Genomic DNA, 8,460 nt, shown 5'->3' with positions numbered 1-8,460 from the left:
TGCTTCCTTTCCTTAATTTCGACATCCACAGCCTAGTAGCCAGTTTCCTTGATGGTGGCCTTCAAGGTTTGGTAGCAAAGACTCCAAGATCAGCTCTAACCCATCCCTGCATTGTTCAATGACAATGATCCTAGTGGTGAAGGCAGCGAAAATGCTACTTAAAATTGGAGAGGTGGTGCTGCATTGGTCCCCTTGTTGTACGAAAGGAATCGCTGGAGCTTTGGGGACAAGAAGTGCCAACAGCCACGACAACTGTACACAGGCAACAGTATCGGAGGAACCGAGATGCTGTGACCCCCATCCATCCATCCAGTACATCCATGGCATCATTGTGTGGGGGGACACAGCAGAAGTTTTTGAGTAAGGACAGAAGATCATCCAGATTCTCCTCAAGGCCTGTTTTGCCATCAAGAAGAGTAAGGTCAAGGGCCCTGCCCAAGAGATCCAGTTCCTAGGGCTGAAATGGCAAATGGACGACACCAGATACCAACAGACGTCATCAACAAGATTGTAGCCATGGCTCCACCCACAAACAAGAAACCCAAGGTTTTCTGGGAGCCATTGGCTTCTGGAGGATGCACATCCCAGAGTACAGCCAGATGGTGAGCCCTCTTTACTTTGTGACCCGTAAAAAGAAAAATTTCCAATGGGGTCCTGAACAACAACAAGCTTTCAGGCAGATCAAGCAAGAGATTGCACATGCCGTGGCTGTTGGAGCAGTCAGGACAGGACCAGAGGTAAAGAATGTGCTCTACTCTGCAGCTGGAGATAAAGGTCCCTCCTGGAGCCTCTGGCCAAAGGTGCCTGGTGAGACGTGAGGGCGACCACTGGGTTTCTGGAGCCGAAGCCACAGAGGTTCTGAGGCCAATTCCACCCCTGAGGAGAAGGAAATCTTAGCAGCCTATGAAGGCACACGAGCAGCTTCAGAGGTAATTGGTACCAAAGCACAGCTCTTCTTGGCACCCCAGATGGGACCCCAGCATGCAAAGTGTAACTAGATAAGGGAAAAAGGGGTAGGGTTTATCCATTTTAGGGAAAGGGTGGCCAAAAGGGAAATACTGCAATGCAGCAAACTTTGGCCAATCGGGGAGCGGGGTCTAAGGATACAGACATCAAGGGGAGTTTTCATCAAACAATTTCAGGGGACAAACAAGGGAAAAACTACAAGAAATGTTAAGACACAACCGTAAAACTGGAAAGGCATTGGGTCTGAACTTCTTGACAACTTCATCCAGGGCTTTCATTCTCTGGAGGGTCACACATTTCTTGTTGTCTTCTCCAGCTTTCAGATTCAGCAATGTCCTCACTCCCGACAGACCAGGGTCCCCTTTCCAGAGTAATGGAGGAGCACCGTGATTTTTTAATCCAAAATTCCCGGATTTGAATGAAATGCTCTGGAAAGGCTCTGGAAATCATTGGGTGTTCACAGCGAGTCTCTGGTTTCCCATCCCCTGCTTCAGATGTGAAAACATGTTCCTTGCAGTCGGAATGTAAACTCATCAGCTCCATTAAACTTGAGCACTATATCCCATCATCCAGATCATCAATGAAGATGTTCACCAGGAATTGCTGATCCCTGGCCTCCAGCTGGATGTTGCACTCCTGATCACCACCCTGGCCAGCAGATTTCAACCAGCCTGCTGTCTGCTCATCCAGCCCATACTTCATGGGCTTCTCTGTGAGGGAGCCCTGTCTGTGTCCACTAGTACACACATTCATTTGGATTTTAAACAATCAAACAGAAGGGAGTGTTTTAACAGCAGAATTATTTTTCAAAGGGAAATAGAAGGGTAAGAGTTTTCAATTTTAATGATCATGTTTTACATGATGCTAATTGACATCTAGTAGAAATGAGAGAGCACCTTAAGAGACAAATCTACATTCTCTATTTATGCCTCTGAATTACAGGTATGGCTTTGATGGAACGAGTGCCTTCAAGCTCCATTGGCAGGCACTGTTTGAAAACTATTTGGGTGATTTTGGATAAGAAATGAAAGATGCAACAGCAGGAAGCCATTCAGCAATCCCTGACAAGGGAGGTCCACTGTCAATTGCTGGGAGGGCCCCCACCTGTTTCTTTTAATGGTGCTCCCAAATCCCACCCCTTGGGCCTCCCATCCCATCCTTTTTGGTCCCCTCAGGCATCTCCTCCCCAGGATCTGCTCTGTGTCCTACCCAGGGTCCCCAAACATCCTCCCACTGATCATTCCCAAAGCTTTTCTTTCCAGACCTTTGCCTTTCACCCAGGCCACTGCCCTGGTACCTCCCAAGACCATTCCTTGCCTCCCTCTCCACTCCCAACCATCTCCCAGTGCCCTCATTTTTGTCCTCCTCCATCCTCCTCCTCCTGTCCCCACCAAGCCTCTCCCTTGCAGTCCCCATGTCCCTACACTTGAATTCCTTTCCCCTCCCCTGCATCCCACACAGGGCCCCTTCAACACCCCAATCCCAGTCCCGTGGGCTCCCCAGTTCCCCCCAGTTCAGCATCTTTGGGTCCCCTCCTACTCCCCCCACCCTCCCTGCAGGCCCTGAATTCCCCTGGCTCTCCTTGTCTCCATCCCCACCCTGGGCCCTGCAGGCACAGGGGTTGGAGGTGAAACTGGGTGCAGTGGGAGCGGGGGGAGCAGAAGGGATTTTCCCCCTCAGACGGGGGCAGCCCTGGGCTGGGGGGGCTGGGGACACCCGTGTCCCTCCCCCAGCCCCACAGGGGCCAATCCTGCTTAAACCTTTGCTCTCCTTGCCCAGGCACTCTTGGCAGGAACCCAAAATGATCTGTGGGAGGTGAGTGGGCCGGGGGGACTGGAGGGAATCCAGTCTGGGAACTGGGGGACACTTTGGTCCCCCCATCCCTCGCTGGCACCGGGGACATCCCAGTGACCAGCCAGGGCTCCTGGTCTCTCTCCAGGTGGATTTAGTGGAAGTTGGGATCCTGAAGACGGCTCAGGTGGGTACCAGGAGTTCTGCCTGAGTCGGGTCCTCCCCTCACATGGCCATGACACTCCTGGCCATCCCAGTCTGCCCCAGTATACCCCAGTGCACCACTCCAATGACTCGATTTCTTTCCCTTGGCTTCCAGTACATCCCAGTTCAGCCCAGTGTGTCTCTAACCATGCCTTTGTCCCCAGCCCCCTGTGGTTGAGAAGGTGGTGGGTCCTGTTGGTGAGATGTGGCTGCATCCCTGGATGGCTGAGGTGAGCAGTGCCTGCAGGGAGAGGGGTCAGGACAAGGCCCCTCTCGTGTTGCAGTGGACTTTGGGGGTGACATTTGGGGCTCTGTCTTTCAGGACTGGTGGTGACACCCGTGCCCTGTCCCCCTCCAGCAGCATGAGGAGATGATCATCCCTGGAAGAACCCCCTGATTTCCCTCAGAGCCCAGGGCCATTTCCCCTGTATGATCAATAAATCCCTTCAGCAAAGCTACTCTGCCTGATCTTGTGTGTGTGTGTTCCCATCTCCATGGGTGTGTTCCCATCTCCATGTGTGTGTTCCCACCTCCATGTGTGTGTTCCCTTCTCCATGGGTGTGTTCCCATCTCCATGTGTGTGTTCCCATCTCCATGGGTGTGTTCCCATCTCCATGGGTGTGTTCCCATCTCCATGGGTGTGTGTTCCCATCTCCATGGGTGTGTTCCCATCTCCATGTGTGTGTTCCCATCTCCATGGGTGTGTTCCCATCTCCATGGGTGTGTTCCCATCTCCATGGGTGTGTTCCCATCTCCATGGGTGTGTGTTCCCATCTCCATGTGTGTGTGTTCCCATCTCCATGTGTGTGTTCCCATCTCCATGGGTGTGTTCCCATCTCCATGGGTGTGTTCCCATCTCTGTGCCTGTATTCCCATGTCCATGTCCCCTCCTTCTCCAGCCCCTGCACACCCAGTACCTCTCTGGTCGCAGCCCTGCCATGAGCAGAGAGGCTCAGGGGGCTCCTGGGGGTCTCTGCACACGAGATCCCCTTCACCCCCTCCATGTGCATCCTGAGCAGTGCAGGTTGGGGCATCATGGAATGTCCCTGCTGGGGGCTGGGACAGGCAAGGGGCACACGGGGCAGCCCCTGGAGCACCTGGACCTCCCCTGTGCTCTGGGAGGGATGGGAAAGGGGATCAAAGGAGCCAGCGGGTGTCAAATGCCCCCAGATCTCAAGGGCCAGGCTCGGGGCTGAAGGGATGGAGAGCAGCCCTGCATCCAAGGCCATGGGGATAGTGGGGGATGAAAAGCAGGATGGGAGCCAGCAATGGGAGCTCACAGCCCACAACCCCCCGTGTCCTGGGCTCATGCCACAGCGTGGGCAGCAGGGGAGGGGGGTTCTGCCCCTCTGCTCCGCTCAGCTGAGACCCCTCCTGCAGTGCTGCCTCCAGCTCTGGGCTCCTCTGGCTGTCTGCAACGCACCCGCCCGCAATGGCAATGGCTTGGGGGGATTCCCCTGCCAGCCCTGGCATCTCCTGCAGCTCCATGGGCTCCTCAGCACAGCAAAGACACGCACCTCTTGGGGCACTTCCAGAGGAGGCCACCAAGGGCATCCCAGGGCTGCAGCACCTCTCTCATGGAGACAGGCTGAGAGAGTGGGGGCTCTTCAGCCTGCAGAAGAAAAGCCTGTGGGGAGACCTCCTTGGGGCCTTCCAGTACTTCAAGGCAGCTTCTTAGAGACATGTGGGCAAAGGGTTCAGTCGGGCCTGTCACAATAAGACAGGGAGTGAGGGAGTTAAACTAAAAAACGGTAAGTTCATGTCACAGTCTGATGAGACTGGACTGTTTGCTAAAGAGGATGAGTTATGAGGCAGACCAAACTCCTCCCTCTCTGCAGTTGTAATGTGAAATTAAGGGGCTTTACTCGAGGGAAATGTGGAAAAAACAGAAGAAAAAACAACCCTTTATTAAAAGATATATGTATGTTGGTAAAACAGTAACAAGAAACAAGAACAACAACAAGTTTGAATGGATACTCCTCTGTCCTTTAGCACAGTCCTAATCGTGGTGCAGGGGGTGTTGTTGGGTCGCTGGAAGGTGCAGGACCTGCAGTGCCTGGTCGTGGTCGGCAGGGGGCGCTGTGGGATCGCTGGAAGGTGCAGGACCTGCAGTACCGGGTCATGGTCGGCAGGGGGCGCTGCCGGGCTCCGGCAGTCACCACGTGGCAAACAAAAGGGGTCTGGGGGGAGCAGTCCCGGCCCGCAGGGGAAACCCGGGAGGGGGAGATAGGGGGGCCCCTTTTGTCCTCCACGAAGGGAAGGGGGTGAGGAGAAAAACAGTTCACCCCCCAAGAGGGCCCACTGCTCCCAGATGGCAATGTCTCCAAGGCTCCCCGCCCCCCCTCCTTTCCCTCCCGGCAAGCACCGACCTCTCCGATGAAAAGGGAGCAGGAAAAGAAAACAGTACCCGGCCCCGGCGAGAGTCACGAGGCACCGGCAGCGCAGGGCTGGAAGTCAGATCTCATCAGGGTGAAAGAACCAGGGGAAAGACAACTGGCTCCCAGGCTTTTCTCCAGAAAAGCCCGAAAAGCAGTCCCTCCGTCTCCTGGCCCAAACAACCTCTGCTCACTCTCCTCCCCGAAACCGCCCCCGCCCCTGGTTAATTGGCAATTAACCTAGGGCAGCCACATCTTTTGTGATGTTAATGACCTCCCTTCCCCCCTCCGAGCTCTGTTTTCTCTTACAGGGAAAGCAGAGGAAGGGAAAATTCCTCTTTCAGTGTTATAACCCAGGACAGTTCAGACTAGAGATAAAGAAGAACTATTTTCTAGTGAGAATGCTGAAACACAGAAATACGTTTCCAGGGAGGTGGTGGATGCCCCATCCCTGCAAACATTCAAGGCCAGCTTGGATGGGGCTCTGAGCAAGGTGATCTAGGAAAGATGTCTCTGCTCCCCCTCCAGGGGATCCCCCGCCCTGTGCTCTTGGCTACCCCAGTGATGGGCAGCTCTCAAAGGATGCAAGTGCCCAGAGAGCAGAGGGAACACACAGGACCTCTGTTAGCAGGGACATCTTCAGGTGAGATGGGAATAGTTTGGATCAACACGCTCAGGCTCCACTGTTTTGCCTCTCTGTAGTTGCACACAACGTTTGGAAGAGACTGATAACCACGAGGTCCCACAGTGTCACAGGGTCCCCTTGGTGACAGGAGGTCATCAAGTGTCCCACGCACTTGTGGGGGGAGAGTTTTTGGAGGTTTTCTCTGACCCAATGTTCCTTGAGCAAGGCAAGGTCTTCCTTCCAACATTCCTATAGCCTGGTCTCCTGGGCCAGAGATCCCTGAGGGCTGGTCTTGTCAGGGCAAAGGTGTTCAGTAACTCTGCCTTCTCTGCATCCTTGCCATGAGCAGAGCAGCTCAGGGGGCTCCTGGGGGTCTCTGCACACCAGATCCCCCTCACACTCTTAAGGGAACTTCCCAGGCTCCCCATTCCCAGGACTCCCTGGCAGTCACTCTCCCACCAGCCCAGACTGGCACTGCTGACACTCAGGCCCCTTCCCAGCAGCAGCAGCTCCAGTGACCCGACGGATCCCCTGTGACTCCCCACACCCCCCACTCTCACAGTCAGACCAGGTTTCCTCACTGCTTCCAACCCAGGTTTCCCATGGCAGAGTCTCATGTCTTAGAAACAGTAAAACATTTCATTCCTGGAGAAGAAACACAGAAACAGGCTGAGCTGGTGCCTCAAGGAGGGACCCCCAACAAAAACCTCTATGTGGTTTTATCCCCTCACACTCCAAGCACACAAACTGCTCTTCCTGCTGAGTCCTGGGCTCCTGCCCTGTCTCCAAGTGTCCTCTCCCTTGGCTGCTCCAGGGTCAGCAGCTCACGGCCTTTGGGCTGAGGCCCCTCACCCAGAGCTCATCCCACAGCTCCAACTGCAGCTGCTCCCTGAGCCACCTGCACCCACGGGATTCCTCAGCCCTGGGCACCACGAGGCTCCTGACAGTGTCCCAGGGTCCCTTGGGTTCCATGAGCCCCCACAGTGTCCCAGGGTCCCTTGGGTTCCATGAGCCCCCACAGTGTCCCAGGGTCCCTTGGGTTCCATGAGGCCCTGTGGTGTCCCAGTGGCCCCTTGATTCCATGAGGTTCCACAGTGTTCCAGGGCTCTAAACTGGACATGATGGGGGAGGGGCACAAGATCAGGCTTGTTCCAGGAAATCTGTGGGATAACATGAAAAACAGAGGGACAAGGTACCCGTGAGGGCCCCTCTGAGGTGACTCTGGGATGGAACAGCCACATTGGAGCACAGCTGATGTCTCACAGAGGTGAGCCAGGGACTCCTGGGGTAATGGAAGCCAACAGGGAACCATCAGAGAAATCCCCTCGTAGCAAAAGGAGGCTCAAGAGGGAACAAACACCTCAATCAAGAAATTTCCCACTTTAGTCAGCTTGGTGCCAGGCTTGTTTTCACAGACAGTTACTGTCAGAGTTTGATCATTACATCACTGAAACTTTAAGTTTCAACTTAAAAGCTTCAATGAAGAAATCCTGGGGGAACTAAAATCTGGACACATGGAATCCAGAATGTAGAGCCCTCCAAGGGCATGTGAAGTAACCACAAGATAAAGAAGAGACTAACAAAGACAATTCATCCTGTGCTGGAAACTTCCTGCCTGGTGTAAGTAATAATAAGACTGTTCTTGCAAAACTTGTGCTACAGTCCTAATTGGTTTAGCAGTAGAGTAGAAAGTTACAGTTTATGCAGCCTTTGACCCCATTTTGAAGCAGCCTTTGACCCCCATTTTGAAGTATCTGTATAGTTTGCTGAGGAACAAGAGAACCCAGCAGCTGCAAGGGATAGGGAAGCCCCTGCTTTGAAGTTTGGTGATCAACTCCCTTCATTTGTGGCCAGAATCAAACAGTTCATCGGGTTCCTGAGACTGTCCAGAGACAGGCGAGAGGGGAAGAAAGGGTAAGGAAATGTCCTAATCTGGAAAGGAGTCCACAGGGAAAGACTGAGGAATCTCATCAGTGAGTAAATGTAGGAATGAGGGGAAGCAAAAGGAAAATGCCCAAGGGAGGCAAAAGGTCGGTGCCCAAGAGGGGCAAAAATCCAGATAGGGGATGTGTCAAAAAGGGTGACAACTCTTATATTCCTCCAGATAGTCCCTGAGGTAAAACGTTGGAATTTGGGGATAGTATAAACCCACCAACAGAAGTAACTAAGGAGCTAAGAGTGAAATACAGTTATTTTTGTTGGCTGCAGTACCCACTGCCTCGAGGGTTTAGGTGGCCACATTTTGGGTCTTACAATGCAGGTCTGATCCAGACCCTGTGTACCTTTTTAGATGATAGTGGAAGGAAACAAGAGAAAAAGACTGTGGTGATGCGTGGTTCAAGCAAACTTCTTCCATAAAACAAGAGCATATGAAAGAAGGAGAAAACCAAAGCAAGACTAAAAAGGAAAAGGAGAAAGATTTAAACTGGGATGTGTTTCAAGAGTTACCTCCACCTTCTCAATGGGACAGACAGCCAGAACGACAGCATCGTTTGCAGG

General features: G+C 53.3%; 1 long non-coding RNA gene across 1 annotated transcript; it reads left to right on the top strand.

Annotated features, from left to right (window-relative positions):
* Positions 1–1,599: 1,599 nt before the first annotated feature.
* LOC135405926 (uncharacterized) lies at positions 1,600–3,382 on the top strand. The gene is made up of 3 exons (XR_010426102.1): positions 1,600–1,790; positions 1,909–3,191; positions 3,284–3,382. It is a non-coding gene; the product is annotated as an uncharacterized LOC135405926 (long non-coding RNA).
* The last annotated feature ends 5,078 nt before the right edge of the window (positions 3,383–8,460 follow it).

This window comes from Pseudopipra pipra, chromosome W (assembly GCF_036250125.1).
Source record: "Pseudopipra pipra isolate bDixPip1 chromosome W, bDixPip1.hap1, whole genome shotgun sequence".
Taxonomy (NCBI): domain Eukaryota; kingdom Metazoa; phylum Chordata; class Aves; order Passeriformes; family Pipridae; genus Pseudopipra; species Pseudopipra pipra.
This window is presented reverse-complemented; position numbering and strand designations above follow the sequence as displayed.